Source organism: Triticum aestivum, chromosome 7A (genome assembly GCF_018294505.1).
Source record: "Triticum aestivum cultivar Chinese Spring chromosome 7A, IWGSC CS RefSeq v2.1, whole genome shotgun sequence".
In the NCBI taxonomy this organism is placed as follows: Eukaryota; Viridiplantae; Streptophyta; class Magnoliopsida; order Poales; family Poaceae; genus Triticum; species Triticum aestivum.
The window spans coordinates 698,793,043-698,812,652 of NC_057812.1; the positions used below are offsets into that span (position 1 = coordinate 698,793,043).

Sequence of the window (19,610 nt, forward strand, 5' to 3'; positions counted from 1 at the left end):
TGATCCTCTAACATGCGATCCAAATTCTCCCTCTCCTTTTCAGTTTCGCAGCGTCTCCGTGCATCAGCAATGGTCCGACCAAGATCATCAACGGGATCATCACGTGCCTCTTCTTCACCTTCCCCTTCACCTTCAGCATCCTCCATGAAAGTATCACCGAAATGAGCAAGATAGCTTTCATCGATGAAATCATCCCCTTCTTCATCTTCTTCCATTATAACCCCTCTTTCTCCATGCTTGGTCCAACAATTATAGCTTGGCATGAAACCGTGCCGAAGCAGATGCATGTGAACATCTCTTGAGGAAGAGTAACCCTTCTGATTCTTACAGATAACACATGGACAGATAACAAAACCCCCCTGCTTGTTCGCATTAGCCACTACGAGGAAATCTTTCAAACCCGTAGTGAACTCGCCGGAGAGTCGGTTACCGTACATCCATTGCCGATTCATCTGCATTATTATAATATAAAATATATAATTAACCATCATGCATTTGTTAAACTAACTAGCTACAAACAATATAAATTAAACAATGAACTGCACACATGCATATTTTATCAATGACACACATGCATGAAAGGTTCAAGTTGCTAACCGCGATCGAGGAGGAAAAAATAAATGAGGAACCTCAAGTGTGGCTCCAACACTTCATATCATGTTTGTTTCACCCTCTTAGGGCATTTCATCAAACACCTTGTGTGCATAAGAGGAACCAAAAGCAAACCTACACCCCCTTGTGAAGCTTGTGAAGAGAAGTGGCACCAAATGGCTAAGTGAGCGTGCTGAACTGGTATATATAGGGGAGGAGCTTTAGTCGCGGTTGGCCTGGCCAACCGCGACTAAAGGCCTTTGCGCACCTTTAGTCGCGGTTGGCCTGGCCAACCGCGACTAAAGCCCCTCACGTGCACCAGCTGGCCACCGAGCGCCCTGGGCCCAGGCCTTTGGTCGCGGTTCGTCTGCCGAACCGCGACTAAAGACTTCATTAGTCGCGGTTCCTACAGTTTCGCGACTAATGGGGCTGGACGGAAGCCTCTTTTTCTACCAGTGTCGAGGATAGTAGTCGGATAGCTAATCTCCTTAACTGTAAGAGGGTTTTGTCTCTCATGTCCTATCTTGGCCCTCCTTGCTCGACAAACAGGTATTGGTGTTAGATATCCAACATTCAGTGAATTTGTCAAAAGAGTTGACCTTTGGTAAGGAAAATTGATGTCCTTTGTTGCTAGGTTGACTCTTAGCAACGCCTTCTTATCGGCGATTCCTACATTGGTGATGGGCCTATTCATTTTGGGGTACGATGTCCGTTCGCAATTCGACAAAATAAGAGCTCATTTCTTCCGGGAGGCGGACATGGCAAAACGCAATTACCAGATGGTTAGCTGGGCTGATGTATGTAAACTGAAAACCCGATAGGTTTGGGCATCACCAAGTCTAAGAAAATGAACTTAGCGCTAGTTACCAAGTGGATCTGGAAAATTGCCCAAGGCAACGACAACCTATGGGCCCATATCTGTAAAGTGAAATATTTTTTGAACATTTTTTTTCAGCTGTAAAGCCAAGGGCTCTCAATGTTGGAATGAGATCCAAAAACACAATAAAACAGGGGAGGCAAGCAGAGGGTGACATTGCACAAATTAAACTACGTGCCGCTGCCTCTGCCATAAAAGGCACCTCGTCCGTTTCATAGGTCTGAGAACCAGTCGTCCTCGTCGTCGTCGTTGAGGTAGAGCCGGTAGCGGTCGAGGTCCTCGTCGGCGAGGCCGTAGCGGCGGCGCCAGTACTCGAGCCTCGCCTCCGCCTCCCGCATGTTGCGCGTCACCCTCTGGTACGCCGCGTTGATCCGCTCGAAGTCCACGCCGTCGTCGTCCTGGTGGCCGTCCCGCACGACGTCCGGATGGTACTGCAGCGCGAGGCGGCGGAAGGCTCTCTTGACATCGCCCCTGGTGGCGCCCGGCGCGAGCCTCAGCGTCCGGTAGTGGTCCTCCTCCAGCCCCCCGCCCGGGACGGCCGGCCTCGCCCGCGTCGCCCCGGACCTCACCGCTGCCCGCCGGCGCCGCCCCACGCCAAGGACGACGGGACGCGCAGGCTCAACGCCACTCCTCCGGCGACAGCCATGGGTGTGCCGTGTGCAAGAAATGGAATGGCGAGGTGGATCTGGACAACTACGGGAGCTCTGTATCCGGATGTGATGTTCGCTCTGGAATGGCTGGAAACTTGGAATGGACGAGGCTGCCGCGCGGGCTTATATAGGGTGGAGGAGGAGGCGGTTGCGGTACGTTCCGGCTCGCCGGAAGGGGCGGCACGTTTGGGCGACGGTTGGCTGGCTCGCCGGTGTTTCCCACGTTGCCATTGCTCGCACGTTTCGGTACAGACGAAACACCGCGGCGTCCATATCCGTTTCGTCTGGAAAAAACAGGAAGCTTTCACGTGATGTAAACATTGTCTTTTACAATTTCAGCACTCAGCCATTGACCGGGTACACGTTGCAACCCGGACAAATACATCCCCTGGGTATCCATCCGGTGGACCAGGGCGGCTTGTGGTTGTGGTGCACCCGTTTCCGGTTTATACTTTATAAATAAAAGATTTTTTCAAAAAATCTAGAAAATATACGATACATTTTTTTTATATAAATCTGGGACAATGCTTGTGCGGTGCAATGTGATATAAATATTTCAGTATATTAGTTTGTGATTTACCTACCCATGTTTATGTGGTTGTGTAAATAAATGTTTGTCAGATTCTGTCGTCCTTGATTTACCTTATATTTTGACGAGAAATTTGGCAAGTGAATAAATATAAAATTGGTTCAAAAGGTATGTAAATTAAGGTGATTATCTTACGGGGAAGGTTGGATGGGTGGTGGAACGAAAAGTAAAAGATGAAACCTTACATTCTTTTTTACATACTAGGACAATGCATGTGGATGATTTCTGCAGTTCGAACATCCAAGTCTCAAATCGCCATGGATGGCGCCCACACCGGACGGGCTAGACCTCTTAGTGGGCGGCTCTTCCTCTCCAGAGGACGGTTCGGCCAGGGCCGGAGTCATTATAGAGACAATGTAGGAGAAGTCATGTTTGCTTCGTGTCATCTTCTGTTCTTTTGCAATGTCAAACCTAGAAGCGGAGATCCATGCTATTTTGGAGGGCGTGTCGCTGGCCCTCCAAATGTCTAATCTAGTAGTCTCCCAATTCTCGTCCAGTACCCTCTCTAACGCATGCCCCCTTGATAAGTCGCTGTATGGTTAATTCATCAAAGAAATGGTGTTTCATGATAAGTCGCTGCTCATGGTAGAGCTTGAGTTTGTTTCTGTTAAGAAGATAGCTATAAATCCCAAAATGGTGTTTCATGCTGTCTCGCTATTTATACTCGAATTGCTCGCAACACCGCTTGTTGGTTTGAGTGCGATCCTACTTACATTCATAACCTTGTATTAGTAGACTGTAACCCTGTTGTTATGCAATAATAAAACTCAGACGGAGATGAGCCCAACGTCGCCATCTTTACCTTGAAAAGAATAGCTGGGATGAGATAAGAATTCCCGTACGTGCCTATCCTCAGTACATGAGCTGGGCGGCGACGAGTCCAACGTCGCCATCTCTAAAAAGGCACCCTGTTACAGGCGTACTACTTCTGTAGGCACGTACAGGAGCTAGCGGGGTTCCCATCGATCACCCAGCCGGAGACAAAACACTGTTCCGTTCCGACGACCGGCGCCAATCCCACGGTGCTTCCACACGGCAGCGAGCGGCTCGGTCGAGGAGGGCGAGGGGAGGCTATACATCCTCCCTGTCCCTGTTCCGGCGATCGCCGGGTGCTCCACGCTTCTAGCTAGGGCCGGCTGTCCCTTCCACGAACCCACGAGCATGCACACACTTGGCCGGCAAGTTGCAGCGGTAGCAGCCAACGGCGGCGTACGTGACGTGCTCGCGCTCGCCGGCTCGATTGCTCTGCCGCATCGGACGAAACAAACGAACTGCGCATGCAGCTTCGCCGTGCTGTGACCGGCATTTCAATGTCACATGCAGACCAACCTAGAAGATGGAACTAATGGCGATGCGAGCAAGACGAGAGACGAATTCATCGCGTCTAACAATTGCGTCAGTCCTGGGGTGATGTGATGATGCTGCAAGAACTTTCTGAACGCTGGGAAGGCTGGCCTGCCACTGCGACGCCAACGGTATGAACTAAACTATGGAGGATCGCGAGCCCTCTGCCGCGTTAAGTGAACAGTCTTGCTAAGTCTCACCCGATCGAGACTTTATTAAGTCTGTCCATCAAATTTTACTTTAGGATCCGTGTAAAAAAATTTTGTAATTTTTTTTTCTTACATGTTATGTCACTTGACTGAAACTTGGTTAAATCTCAGTCGATTGATACCTAGCCACACCTTTAAATGAATGCAATGTTTTTTGTTTCGCTGAAGTAGAATGTTTTAGCAAAAACCAAAAAGGCTACAATCACACGAAGGTACACAGAGCTATGCGATACGTTCAACTTATATTGTTTTTTAGCTGGGTTTTTTTTTGCAAGCGTTTTTTAGTTGGTTAACAAACGACTTATTATATTAAAGCGAGAAAAAATTTATTTCTACCTGTAAATTACGTGTGCTAGGCGTTCCTTTCCAAAATTTAGTTGCATTGAAAAGAAATATGGCCAGTCTTTAAGATACAAATCTTTTATCTAGAAAAAGATGAACCAAAAAGAAATGTGAACATAGAGAAAAATGAACCAAGAACCATCATATTTATCTTGCTCCAGGACTGGACATCTTTAACAAGTTTCTTTCTGCCTCCAAACGCAAACCACTGGACACAAACAACGGCACGAGACAAAGGCCGTCCTAGGCTCCAGCAGTACTGCCAAGTCCCAACACACGGCGCCAAAGTGCCAAGGATTTTTTTCAATCATAGAAACAAATCTATGCTAATTAAGGGACAAGAAACATGTTTGCACAAAGCTGATGAGACATCAGGAGCTATAAAGAAAGTGCAACTCAGCAGTTTGGGAACAATCAGTGCTATAAGAAAACATGACAGCATATGTGCTACTATATATGGCCATCCAATAAGTAATACTGCAAAGGCAAATCAAATCGGCCTGAACATTCAATTCATATATTCCTTGTTGCGGAGAATGGAGGCTCGTCATCTTCTTGTTGTATCTCATGACATGGAATTGGAATCATGCTCTCTTGGAGGCGATGCCCAGTAAGAACCATGCAATATTGTTCTTTGCAATCTTCACCATTCCTGAGACGTTGCCGTCAGTATCGCAGCGTAACACACGGTTCCTATTAAACTGGATCAAGAGCTCACGATCGTTGAACATAGCAATTTGATTGAACCATCTCACTGTTGTATCAAGTGGTGTCATCCTTTTCCGTTTCAGAGAGGTTAAATTCAATTGTCGTGATTTCTCCACTCTCGGTAGGTCAATCCGGTACTTGAAGGCCCAAATATTGGCCTCGTAATCCTGCATCACCCACACATCCAATGTGCTCAACGTGACGACCGAGAAAGCTAGTGCTTCTTGCATGTTGAGCAAATTGCCCATATGATACACATCAGGTTGAATTAGTAGGTTCGGACTACGCATCCACCGGAATGATTCGGCTTGTGTGTCAAACACAATAATGTCTTCACCATCTCCTGTAATCTGTTTGGCATCAGCAGGACACCAGTGCAGACTGCCCCGGTGTTGGATTGGTGGAGTACGGATCAGCGCCTCCACTAACACCCATTCCATGGAAGCCGACAAGACTGTTGGCATTGTGACTTCGACGTGCCTCGGCTTGTCCGATCCAACCGTAAGGACGTATAAGCTGGATTCGGTCCAGTTTTGTGATCCTGAGACCCAAAGCACCCTGTACTCTCCGGTTGGATGGTGCATGTATAAAGCAATTACGGTGGTGCGGACGCCTAGCCCAGATGGAGGTTGCGGTAGGAGAGCTTGCTTGCGGGTGACTGGGTTGCAGATGTAGAACTGACCTCTACGGGCGATGATGGTGAAGCCATCGCAGGTGCATCGGAGACAAACCTCATCGTTACGGTGTTCGAAACCTGCGAGGAAAGGCCAGAGCTGCTGACTGGTGGTCCTCGCGCCGGCGTCACGGACGACAACGAGACTGGCAGATCGTCCGGCCCCGTCGACGATGGGGAGCGATGGCTGGCGGCGGCGGTGTTCGAGCATGAATTCAGGCGTGGAGGTGACACTGCGCCACAGCGCACAGACGACGCGGCAGCGGCCGACGTCCCGGGGCGGCAACCGGATGAGTATTCTGTCGATGATGTCCTCTGGAAGGTGGTCGAGGAAGGTCCTGGCGCCTCTCTTGCCCGGCATGGTGCCCGGTTGAGTCGGGTGGACTAACAAGAAGAGGCACGTACGCTCAAGTGAATTGCTTTTGCTTCTGCGTGAAGCTGAACTGCGGCTCGGTCGAGGCGAGGTGGCGATTAAGGAAGGCGGGGTCAAGCTTTAAGGGATGTGCTCGTCCGAATCCCTTAACAGTAATTTATTCTCCCGAGCTCAAATGCACCTTCGTTAACAGTAAACCCAGAAGAATAAATAGTAAAAGTTATATAAATTCTGTTTTTTTGGCAACAAACATTGTTGAATGTCTACAGACGTGCCAATTTTAATGAAGAAAAAACATTTCTATTGCTCAAGGAAAAAAAGAAAAACGATGCAGCAAAATGACTAATTTTGAATGCATTTTAGTGTGTTTGTTTGGTTACTATTTTTTTCTATACCTCAACGAATGTGATTTCATCACGAAAATTTGCACGAATGAGGAAAACCAAGCAATGTTTGTTATCAAAAATTCATTTTTTATGTTTTCCTATATTTGTATTTTAAGTTCATAGAGGAGCACTTGAGCTTGGGACCAGAAGGGCACTATTCTCCCGTTCCACTATAAATTAGAAATCCTCTCAAGAAAGAAGAAAAGTTCACTGCTTGCTTTCCAATCTACTACGTCAAGGTTATCCAGAAGAACCAAATACCAAGTATATAATGCAGAAACTATTGAGTTTACAACATAAGAGCATTCTTGCAGATCCGGTAAACCGCATACCGCAAAATTCATTTACGGGATACTGTAACTCGATTTTGCGGTACCGCGGAGGGCACGGCGGTGTAGATCCTGTAAGGTGTGCTACATAATTTAAACATACTAGATAAACACAGTTCCCGCTACCAATACTTTGCCGTAATTGAAACATAGTTCATCGCAACAACTTTAAACATACTAGATGTCGGGGGTTATAAATACGTGGTAGGCCCAAATACACGAATGGCCCACCAGAAGCCCATGACTCGTATAAGATACGATTCAGAAGGAAATGGGCCAAGGGGCTTCACCATCAACCCATCAGAGACAAGGAGGGTGGCACGAGACTGCACTAAGTCCCAATTGTCGGATGCCCGACTACTCGACTGTCGTGTATCAGCACTCGGTCGGGGACAAAGGTCGTACTCGACTAGGCCATTAGTCGGCGGCTACTTAGGATACCTCATGGCCACGCCTTAATGACGACAGTTACCCAAGGTGATATAATCCAGTTAAATACGCCAGTTACCAGTAGTAAATTGCATGAAACAATCGGCCACACTAGTAGTAAATGCCATGAAATTGCCCATTATGTAACCCTACCTGGCGCATTCTATATAAGCCAGGAGGAAAGCTTCGGGCGGAAGGTCGAACATCCACACTTTGTACCCTACGCCAAGAGCAAAGCACACCACAGGAGTAGGGTATTGCCTCCACTGCAGAGGGTCCAAACCTATATAATTCCTTGAGCGTACTACCAACCGCACCATTTTCGCTAGATACGGTTGCTTCTACATTTCTACTCCATTAGTATTGTCACCATTAATTATATCCACGACACTAGATTTAAAACTAATCTAAACTACTCATCCTTCTTGACATGGAGATGATACTCCATCGCGGAGCTGGAGAGGGTGAAGGCGAAGTCGTACTTCTCCTTAGCCCCCTCTAGCCGCGCGCCGGCCCCTTCTTCTCCGGCGGCGAACGCCTCCATCTCCGAACTAGCGTTCTGCCTCGCGGAGGCACTTGGTGGTCGGCCAAAGGATCTCGTGGAGGCGGTCGAACTCCCTCCATGGCCTCCACGGACATCTCGTGCTCTGCCTCCATGGCCTCCGGCCGCCGCTGCGAGAGATGGCGCTGCACTCCTGCGTCTACATGCGGTGCCATTCCTCCACCGGAGGGCCGATGGCGGAGCTCCCGACCTCGTCGTCATGGAGGGCCCTCTTGTGCGACAGCGAGCCATCGTGGCCCCCTCGGACACCACGCCCGCGTCCTCTGCTTCACATCGGGCCGGGCTTTCTTTGGCTGTGCCCGTGGGAAACGTCAGCCGGAGGGAGAAGGATATGTCGCCGGAGAGTGAGAAATTGCGGTGGACGAGGATTGGGAATTTGCCGGATAGAAACCCTAAAATGCGTTGGCTCCGGTATATATAGAGGACATGCCGGGGTTTACACTACTAGAGAAAAGGCTAGCAGCAGCGCAGGTTTTAGGCCTATCAGCAGCGCGGGTGCCCGCGCTACCAATAAGGTGCTACAGCTAACTCTTAGTAGTAGCGCTGCCTGTACCCGCGCTACCACTATTGACTATAGCAGCAGCGCTTTTCAGGAACGCGCTGCTATTACTTAGCTGTAGCGATTTCCCGGTCCAGCGCTACTGTTATATCTTTCACCATTTCCCCATTCCAGCTTCGATAAACTGCAATTTCCAGATACTAGGTACTACTAGATATCAATTTCATAAAGCATTATAGGTACTAGGTAGTACTCCCTCGGTTTGAAATTACTCGTCGTGGTTTTAGTTCAAATTTGAACTCAAACCACGACGAGTAATTTGGAACCGAGGGAGTACTAGATAACAATTTCATATATACTCAACATGCATCCTCAAGCAGTACAAGGTGACATCGACGACAATCATCATATTTAGTTCTAGATGATATCGACGACGATCATCATATGTAGTTCTACATGATATCGACGACGATCATCATATGTAGTTCTAGATGATATAGCCACACACACATATGTAGTTCTAGATGATATCGACGACGATCATCATCCTCAAGCCTGAGCGGTGGGTGTTTCTGATAGTAATTATGATGGCCTGTCCAGCACGAAGATTCTTGCCAACGAGGAATCTCTTCCACCCAACCGAGTTCAAGTGTGTGCGACCATCTGTGCCCATGCGGTAAGTACATGTGGTGACGGAGCCCCTTACGGTAGGGCGTAGTCCAACTGAGCCTTCTTCATCAGGCTCGATACCACAACTCACAGATAGGTTCTTTGGCAATCTCTTAATAAGAAAAACATATCAATTAATAAATAGCCTCACACATACTATTGCAAATATATTTTTATTAAGTCTAGATTTCTACACTATCAAAAAACACAGTACTACGCATTTGTACTAATTAATCATGAATTCTACTAATAAGTATATATACGGATTATCTACACTATTAATAGTTCCTTGGATTCTACACTAATAAGCATGTGATCAGACTCTACACTAAAGTATATCATCGGCTAGATTCCACAAAGCATATCATTGGACTCTACACTAAGCATATCATCAGATTCACTAAGCATATAATTGGATAATTTGCATTTGTAAGTATAACAATTAAGCATATATATATATCATCAAATTACTACATGCAGTACGTATAACATACCATTTAATGCCGATCGACCATGGTACTTGTCAGGCGGGTCACAAATGGCACCCCGACAAAGTCATCACGTGGCGGAATTATGTCCCATAGGTTGCACACCTTCTCCTCGCTCAGCCTCATTCTTTGAGCTATGATGGCTTCATGAAGTGGGTTCTCATCATCTTCATTGAGTGGGTCCTCATTATCTTCATTATCTTCGTCATCTCCATCATCTTCCACTAGTTTGATATAAATGACAACCAACTTGGGTCTTTCTGCTCTGAAGGAGAATCTGATCAACTCACCACCAGTAAGACGCATGCGAGCGAGGAAACGGGCCCATCCATCTCCTCCAATCTGCGACATATTGCGTCCTTTCTCGACCTCCATAGTGTACGACCCCCCAGGAGCCTCAAATGTCACAGTGTCTCCTGTCAGCTTGTTGAATTTCAACCTCACATTGCATGGGACAATCTGTGTAAGAAAAGCAAAATGACACAATGCAGTAATGCCAACACTAAAAATAAAATAGTTGTTACATTTCATCTAATTTCTTACCGTCGCATGACGAAAACTCGGATGGAAGTAGATGCCGAACAGCTTGCCAGTTGCAAGGCTGCTAGCGCACCTTGACTTGCACAGTCGACATAGTGGTGCTGGTGGTGGCGCCATTTTTCTAAAGCAATATGAGCAAAGGATTAACGATTCACTTCACAGGAAACAAGTGGCAAATTTAACTACATTGGCACCTACATTTTGCCAAAAAATAACTTATTACAAAAAAACTAAATCGAGCATACTAAATCAACTAAATCAACTAGCATACTAAATCCACTAGCATACTAAATCAACTAAATTAAAATGTTCTAAATCAACTAGCCTACTAAATCAACTAAATCAACTAGCCTACTAAATAAACTAAATCAAAATGTTCTAAATCAACTAAATCAATCAGCCTACTAAATCAACTGAATCATATCAACTAAATCAAAATGTTACATATGAAAGCCTAGTAAATCAAAATGTATCAGGGAGGAGGGACAAGGAGGGGCGACTCGAGGAGGGAGAAGATAGTAGGACGGAGGAGGAAGGCGGAGCGAGGAGGGGCCGGCCGGCGGCAAGTGGAGGGAGGATGGATCGAGGAGGAAGGCGGAGCTAGCGGCGAGTGGAGGGAGGACGGAGGAGGAGGCCGGTACCGAGTCCAGCGAGGAGGATGAGGCGACAGCGGCGCAGATCGGGGGAGGGGCGACAGGGGAGGACTGGCGGCGCGCGGGGGGGGGGGGGGGGTGAGGAGGAGACCGTGAGTGTGTGTGAGTGTGATCTGTGGATGAGGCTAGTGAGTGGGGGGAGATGGAATGGAATAGCAGTAGCGCGCTATAGGTAAACGCGCTACTGCTAAACTACCTATCAGTAGCGCCTTTCGGCCTGAACGCGCTACTGCTATGTGTCAGTATGTAAAAATAGACATAGACATAAAAAATACATTGATCATCAATGGTCTTTTTGTGTACAATCTGATTTGTCAATAGGAATCCTCGCCGGTTGGTTTAAGAACTGGCGGGGACTCCTATTGCGGCCACAGATCCTACACATAGAGTTCAATGAAGACCAAGTGCTTGTGAAAGTTGTAGAAAAAACATATTTAAGGTGGGTAAAACTCTCTTCACGGAGCGAGGTGGGACTAAATTTTTGTAGTTAATTTAGCAGTAGCGATTATTGCCTGAATGCGCTGCCGCTACGTTACGTAGCAGTAGCGCTGTTTATTTTAACGCGCTGCTGCTATAACTGGCCTCGCGGCGGCGTCGTGGGAATTTTAGCAGTAGCGCTTCTTGGAATGCACGCGCTACTGATAAACTTGTTTCAACAGCGAGTTTCCATAGCCCGCGCTACTGCTACTTAGCAGCAGCGCCTGATTTTAAAGCGCGCTGCTGGTAAGATTCTGTGTATAGGCTTTTCCCTAATAGTGTTAATGGGCCGCCCGTAATTTTTTACGGGCCGGGCCTTTTTTACAGTATATGCTCGGGCCGAATTTTTCCCGGATCTTGTAAATCGGCCGGAATTTTACGGACCAACGAGCTTATACGGGATCTGCTAGAGATGCTCTAATCATTCATGTTAAAAATGTTAAAATTGCAGAGGAAGATCAATTAGCCTCATATGGAAAATTCTGAGGCCCCATTATTAAGATATGAAACCCGAAGGGGCTCTGTCTGTAGTGCTGGGCTTTTATATGTTGTAGCTCGGAGGCTAAAACTGTTTTGCAAGTAGCCAGATGGAAGTATGACACAGTTGTCTCTCATATCATGATATGAAGTCATATCCAGCCTTGTCCTTGCCTCCCATGTGTTGTTTTCTTTCTTGATGGTGATCCTCTTTTAGTATCCAAGCAGCAAGGAACAATACATGATCAGTAGAATTTGGTCATGCTAGTTGCTACCCTGACCTCAGTAGCATAGTCATCTGAGTACTCCACAAACCATCCAGTCCAACTTCAAAATGCTTGCAAATAGTTGATTCACAAGAAGACTACATTTAGGTATTACAGTTCACGCACACTCTATGCCAATTATTTCATTTGAAAACAGACGATTTACTCCTAGGGCAGGGGACAAATGTTAGAAAATGAGAAGATAGTAAGGCTACTTCCAATGCATTGTAAGGCTACTTACATGAGGTGTTAAGCACATTAAAAACTTTAGCAACTAAAGCCTCTAATACATAGGTGTTTAACTTGTTGGTGCTAAGCACCCTTCATTTAATGATTTTGGAACAAAATTTCTTCATGCATTGGTGGGATTCTTCCATTCAAGTGTTTTGCCTAGGTTCTCACACTTGGCATTGTTTCTTTCTGGGGTCACCACAATCATCTCTCTCCTTTTAATTACCTTGCCACATCAAACTTTTTGCTTACATGGCAGCCTTAGCACCTGTACAAGGTGAAGCATTGGGAGGGGCCTAAGTGCAACTTGCAACAACCTACGGAAAGAAAGAAAAGGCGCCCTTTGGCTAGGGTTTCTCGTGCCTCTCGCCGGTGCCGCCACCGGACTGCCTCGTCTCCTGTGGTCTTAGGGTCATGGAGGCGTGGTGGATACCGGCCCTTGCCGGCGAGAGGGTTTCGTTTTTTATGCTCTTTCTAGTTTTGTTAGGGTTTGTGTCCTGCTCAGAGAGGCGAGGCGGCTGCTCCTCTCTGAAGATGGAATAAAGTTCTCACCACCTTGTCCCCATCTCGATGGTGTTTCTAGTATCATTGGAGGGCGTGTGGAGGTTTGTCTTCGGCGGATCTCGCGGGATTCAGTCGGTGCTTGTCTTCGGTGGATCCACGTGGATCTTGTGTTCGTTCGTCCGTGTTCATGTGTCTACAGGTTGGATCCGCCCGATCTATGCTTGTCTTCATCGGCGGCGGTTGTTATTCTGGTGCACTGGTCCTATCAGGCGTTAGCACGACGACTTCCTGACTATCTACTACAACAAGATTTGCCCGTCTCTGATGAGGGAGGGGCGAAGACGGCGGCGCGATTCCGGCTCACTCTAGTGCTAGTAGTCGTCACTAGGTGGTCTACAAACCTAGATGTATTTTTTTTACTTCTAGTGTTTTTTGTACTACATTAACAGTTAATGAATAGATTGAAAGTTATCCTTGCAAAAAAAAAACTTGCAAGCACCTTTTGCAATTGATACTGCATTTCCTCTCAAATGAAGGAACGAACATTAGGCTATTAGATGCTCTCCAAGTTTGAGTCAGGTGTGTTTAAATTCAAACGAATTCTCCAAAAGCTCGGCAATGTGTTTAGTAGGCAACAAGACAAGCGAGCCATTTCTATAAAATCTATCTTGCAGTTCTGTCAGAATAAAATCCAGCTGCTCTATACTAAGCCCGTGAGAACATACATCAGTACATTTAATCTGTTAGCAACATCGCTTGTCAAAATTCATGTACTGAAATTTGTACATTTGGACTAATTGACGTCAAGTATGTATAATTATATATCATCGAGAAATTATGCGAGCAGCTAAACCATCAGCCCAGGATGCTCTTTTGAAAACAAAAAAAATGTGTTTAGCTAGAAAACTACAAAAGTTTAAGACACTACAGTCTCTGGTACCCTGATTTAATCGTCTCTGGCCAATGATAGCATATATAGGGGAATGGTATAATCACACGGAGGTGAAGAAATATCTATCCAGCTTGTCAAGGCTAATTGGTTTGATGCCAACATTTGGCATTGCCAATACTTGGCAAGCCAACAATTGGCAATTTCAAAAGTTGCCAAAAATTGATAAATTTTTATGAGGTTGGCAAGTAAAATTGGCAACCAACCAAACCCTAGCCAATATTTGGCATTTGCCAAATGTTGGCAACTTGGCATACCAATTTTTTGCATAAAACCAGTTAGCCTCGTCTCTTCTCTCATGTGTCCATGTGGGCCCATGCAAATATACCACCAGTTCGTGGTTCTACTTTATCAGAACGATGGAAGCTTGTAGGTATGCCGTCTATGGGTACAAGGCGTCTCTGAGAGGGCAATATAGGACTTCCCAATGATTTCTGTTCTTCCCTTCCCCACTCTAGATTACTTGACCAGTTGTGCGCTCGTCAAAGGGTCGAGAACTTGACAATTCGCCGCTGGGATGGAAGAAGCTACCTTCATGGAATCATGGATTGGATGGTTTCATGCACATGCACCATCGGAGCTGGACGCGTTCCCACTCATGCACATGCACCGGGTCTTTTTGCATGAAAAAAATGAGGTGTAACTCAAACCTTTTTTTTGGCTGTGACTCTATTTCATATGGAGAAAAATACGTATTTAGTATAGTTATACAGATCTCATGGCGGTGCTCTGTTTATGTACAGAGTGTAGATCTAACAGTAGTGGTCTATTCATTTCTAAAGGGTCCACTAAATCAGTGACAAAATGTTTTTCCCTTCTTTTAGAATTTGGTGACCCCTCGATTTTTCTTGTGTATTGTGCTTTTACTATATGATAAATATTTTTTTTTGATAAATGACATTTCCAATCAATCGATATATCAGGATGCACACAGCCAAAATGTCCAACATGACCAGAAAGAAAAATATTGTTGTGCACCAAAAATAAGAAAGATCGGCCTAAGGTGGGGTAGATCGTATCTAAAGATTACGCCACCCATGATGGGAGAAAATTTCCCTCGCCGTATACTCTAGTCGGGTAGGCATCATCATAAAAAGGTCTATGTCCTTGGGTCCATCCAGGATAGACAAAGTATGAAGCCATCGCATACATGCACAAATAACCTGCACAAGAGACTAAACACATTTTTGTGTGTGTTAAAAACCACATCTTATTCCTTGTACGCTACAGAGCCCAACATAAGGATGCTGCTCACACAAGAACGGATGAAGAAAATTATTTGTCAATACCGCGCAACCAATTGTCAAACATATCACACACACTGCGAGGGGGGTAAAAATTTGAAGCTACTTGAACAATGGACAACACTGCACGAGCAACTTTACACCATAAAAATAGGTGTTTAATAGACTTATCATGTTGGCAAAAGACACAAGTCTCGCTACCTTGTCAGTTGCCGCGTGCCGAGTTATCTCTAGTCAAGATCGAATCTCTGTTTTAAAACAAGAGGAATATCTTCACTCAAAAAGTATTGGTTGTACCCCCATACCAGTGTACCCTCTATCCACACTCAAGATAGAATATAGATATATGTTCATGTTCTGCTCTGCCCGTGGGCTTCAGCAAAAACGGTTTGAGTAAACAAGAGGATTTGAAAAAGGAGACGGGAGTGAATAATTAATCATTTTTTATTGAAGCTAAATTAATGTCAACTCCGCTAGTTGCGCTGATTTATTTCATGTGCTGGCCCCGTTTGATAACAATTTTTTTTCTAAGTATTCCAAGAATACTGCAGTTTTTTAATTACCGTGAGTTGTTTGATTAGCCAACAAATTGTAGTATTAATTACCATGGTATTTTTTCTGTATAAAAAAAGAGGGTCCGACCACTTTTTTAAATCTGAGCAACTGAAAAAGACGAATCCATGCATGGCGCAAGGTCGCTATTCTTCCTTACCCGGTTCTGATGGCGCCCGGTTTATTAGGATATGTCGCTCGATGATTTTGACTTTGTGTTAGGACTTTCACCGTGATTACCCTCGAAAAACAGGATCTTCACTGTGATTTGACTCAACGAAACATCCAAGAGTTAGGGCGGTTACCACATAACACATGTGGTAAGCAACTCAAATAATCTACTATCTACTACCACTATAAAAAAAGAGAGGGCGGAGAATCAAATCATTCTATTCATCGAAACCTGTAATCTGATGGTCTACATCCCTCCAGAATACTAAACGCGTTTTATGCATTAATTACCCATCATACCATTACTTAATTAATTACCAATCATTGCCATTAGCATCGTTCCCCGACCACGTCACTCGCAACCAGCAGTTTTGGCCCGACCACAGCCCCACCCCTCGCCCGCCTAGCAGTTTTGGCCCGACCACCGCCCCACCCCTCGCCCGCCCCGCCCCGCGCCGTCCGCCTCGACCGCCGCCACGCCGTCCGCCTGGTCCGCGCCGTCCGCCTGGTCCGCCGCGCCGTCTGCCTGGTCCGCCGCGCCGTCCGCCTGGACCGCGCCGCCGCGTCGTCCGCGCTCCATCCGCCCGGACCGCCGCGCCGCCAGGACACAGTCCGCGCCGACCGGGTCGCGTTCGCCGCGCCGTCCGCCTCGACCGCCGCCGCGCCGTCCGCCTGGTCCGCCGCCGCGCTGTCCGCCTGGTCCGCCGCGCCGTCCGCCTGGTCCGCCGCCGCGCTGTCCGCCTGGTCCGCCGCGCCGTCCGCCTGGTCCGCCGTGCCGTCCGCCTGGACCGCCGCGCCGTCCTACCTCATCCTCGCCTCCCAAGGACCTCGGCAACCGGGAAATGTTTAATTTGATCTCGCCTGCAACACCGTCGCTGTCGGGAAGTCGTCCAATGAGATCCGTGCGCATCAGACCTGGCGGTGGCTCCTCTCCTCAGCCGGACCCAAAGCTGGAGAAGGCGCTGCTGGCTGTCCACTTCATCGGCTACTTCACCCGGGATGGCGTCGCAGGTGAGTCCCGCCACCCCCTGAATCCTTCTTATTCTCCCCCATTCCCCACGTCCAACACCTATACACCCACGTGCAGCAACTCCTCGATGCTTCACATGTTCAGTTGCTCCTCTAATCACTCTCTCTGTGTGCTTTTCTTTGTATTGTCTACTAAGTACAGTAGGTGTACTGTTCTATCTTTGTACTATTTTCTTTAACCTTTTTTGTTGTATATACTTTGTTAGTAAATGCTCAGTTTTTTGCAATTATCTCATCACAGCGATCTGGAAGTGTCTGGTTTGAAACCCTTCTAAATAGTCACGTAAAGTTTTTCTCTAATGGAGAAATCTTCCCAAATAAAGAAAGGAGGATTAACTTTTCATCTGTAATAAAGACAATGGATAAGGTGTATAACTTGGATTGACATAGTAGTGCTTCCAAGAATGAGTGCACTGTTGCTGTTGCCTTCAGTTGGATGTTTAATCAGGTGATGATTTTGATCAGTTTTCTTTTTATTTGTAGGCATATCGTTGTCAAGTTGGTGTTAAAATCAATGTACGCATATTCTTAGATCTGATTAGGGTCGTCGAGGAGAAGAACGGTGGCCCGGACCGCATACACATTATGGAACGCAACTTGCGGACGATGTGCGTGGAGAAGAGATCCTGAGGTATGTAGAAGCCATATGAGCTTTTTAGTTGAGTGACAGCAGAACTAAACAATTTTTTATGTGTACTCTTTTTAACTTGATTTAGTTACAGCCTTAATTCGAGAGCATGTGTGTTCTGTTTTTGGATTGATGATGATGAGTTGTAAATTTGTGAGATTAGTTGCACGAAATTCGGTTCAACAATTCAGTGTTTATACATACAAGATACTATACTATAGCTCAGGGTTAAAATGTTATATGTAGTTCTGCACTTCGCAAGTCCTACTGACTTTTCCTTGTGGTAGGAGGAGAGGATATTGGATCTGAGTGCGCGAGGGAGAAGCAAAAGGATATTCAGAAAGGTTTTGCTCTTCAAAATAAATGCATTCGTAAATACTAAGCTTAATAAGGTTTTTAGGGATCTGAAAGTACTGAAAGGATCTGAACTTCAAACTCTGCTTTTTTCTTTGCTTGCTTGGCAGTACAGTCTGCAGTATATACATTGAAATATTGCCAATCTCCCCGCTGCTTCTGACGAAGTATCAATCTCGGGCTGATTGCTCTCTTCTTGTGGTCTTACAAGACTTGAAATATTGGTATGTCCCATACATTGTCTTAATGCATTAGTTTTGTTATATTTGCAGTGTGCACATGACTCTTTCTTATCTTTATTTATTAATAACAAATAAACAACATTGTTTGTTATCTTTACTTAATAAAAGTAAGTAGGAATTCTGGATAATGACTTATGAATAACAATATGTAGAAATTCTGAATAAAAAAGTACATGAGAAATATGGTGTCCACCTTAACAGAGCAATAATAATTTTAGTTGCTGAGAGGTTGACGTTGAAAATTTTAGAGAGCTAGACCCATCTTGTATGCCAACATTGGTCTTTAGATTAGTCAGTGTTGTGTTGCAGCATATGTTCGCTATAGAATATGTTTAGGATTTCTATAGAATTTGATCTGCAGGATTTTGATACTAATGTCTACATCCTTATAAAGATGTTTCATGTTTCTGAAATGAATTTTGTCTATGTGAAGAGAAGAAAGAGTGGATAGCAGTAGCAGGTCTTAAATTTGCAAGCTTTTCTTCAAGCAAGTTAATCATATGTACTAAATGTTTGTCAAATTATAATTAAAGGTGAATGGTTTGTTACAAATCTAGCATACATCTTTTTTATCTCTATCTTGGTGCACATATAACTTACACAATGTGAAGTTGTATATTAAAGTATGATGTTTCCAAAACGAATGCCAAACATAAGGGGAGTATGTCAACTTCCAAACATTGAAGAGGGGTGTATAACATCGTTGATTTTGGCTCTTGTTGCTATAGATGGGAGGATAATACATCTCTACTCTGTCCTTTACATAATTCTTGCCGTGGTTTTAGTTCAAATTTGAACTCCTCACAAGAATTAGAATTCTGCATGAATTGGAGGGAGTACTTTGGTGCTTTATTCTTTAATTCTTAATTATCTCTCATATGTGTGCTCGTAAGCATTTCGTTGAATGATTTGCTACCATGACAACACAAAATTCAGTTCACTGGTTCTTGATTGGATATCTGATTGAACAAAGAAATGTATATTTAGGCATTTGACAGGTTTCATGTCTGAAATTCCAGACTAGGCATTAGTAAATGAATAGATATACAAGGAGTAGTCTTTAAGTAAGGCCAGTACAAGAAGGTGATCATAGCATCAGATTGTCCTAACTTGGTGCAAAATTATGGTCATCACGCATGGGCATATCACTTTCAGGACCAAATCCAAGACATAAGTCAATGCTGGCTACCTTTTGGTGTATTTATTTGTTTTTGTTAGTTGATGATTCTCTTTTATTGGCTAGATCAGCTATCCAACTTGTATCTGTTTCGTTGTATGAGGCTCCAGGGTTAATCCTAGCTCGTGTGATGAACAATTCAATCAAAAAGTTGTTTGTTTCATATTTGGATTATCAAGGATATATTTGTATATCAATAGTCAATTTTGAAACATAACAAGCAAGACCATGCCCTTTTGGCCGGCCGAAAGAAAAAGTCCCCTTGGTCCTTTCTTTGCACCAATCCTTGTGCAACCACGATGACAAAACACTTGAGTTCCTAGATTGAAAAGAATAAATCAACTTAGGTTGTACTAGAGTATTGCAGATGATGTTGTTTATGATCATTCAGCGACAAC

The 19,610-nt window shown here is 45.3% G+C and overlaps 1 long non-coding RNA gene and 1 pseudogene across 1 annotated transcript; one reads left to right on the forward strand and one right to left on the reverse strand.

The window, feature by feature from the left end:
* Positions 1–1,522: 1,522 nt before the first annotated feature.
* On the reverse strand, positions 1,523–2,535 carry LOC123154951 (chaperone protein dnaJ 8, chloroplastic-like; annotated as a pseudogene).
* A 14,082-nt stretch (positions 2,536–16,617) lies between these two features.
* Positions 16,618–19,217, forward strand: LOC123154954 (uncharacterized). Its single transcript, XR_006477135.1, has 4 exons — positions 16,618–16,793; positions 17,295–17,442; positions 17,727–17,783; positions 17,904–19,217. It is a non-coding gene; the product is annotated as an uncharacterized lncRNA (long non-coding RNA).
* Positions 19,218–19,610: the final 393 nt, after the last annotated feature.